Raw genomic sequence first — 553 nt, forward strand, 5'->3', positions numbered from 1 at the left:
CTCAAAAAAAAAAAAAAAAAAAAAAAAAAAGACTTGGGACCAGCTGTGGTGGCTCAGGCCTGTAATCCCAGCACTTTGGGAGGCTGAGGAGGGTGGATCACCTGAGGTCAGGAGTTCGAGACCAGCCTGGCCAATGAAGAGCAACCCTCTCTCCATTAAAAATACAAAATTGTCCAGGTGTGGTGGCTCATGCCTGTAATCCGAGCACTTTGGGAGGCTGAGGCAGGCGGATCACGCAGTCAGGAGATCGAGACCATCCTGGCTAACACGGTGAATCCCAGTCTCTACTAAAAATACAAAAATTAGGCCGGGCGCGGTGGCTCAAGCCTGTAATCCCAGCACTTTGGGAGGCCGAGACGGGCGGATCACGAGGTCAGGAGATCGAGACCATCCTGGCTAACAGGGTGAAACCCCGTCTCTATTAAGAAATACAAAAAACTAGCCGGGCGAGGTGGCGGGCGCCTGTAGTCCCAGCTACTCGGGAGGCTGAGGCCGGAGAATGGCGTGAACCCGGGAGGCGGAGCTTGCAGTGAGCTGAGATCCGGCCACTGCA

Source organism: Theropithecus gelada, chromosome 19 (assembly GCF_003255815.1).
Source record: "Theropithecus gelada isolate Dixy chromosome 19, Tgel_1.0, whole genome shotgun sequence".
NCBI classification, from domain to species: domain Eukaryota; kingdom Metazoa; phylum Chordata; class Mammalia; order Primates; family Cercopithecidae; genus Theropithecus; species Theropithecus gelada.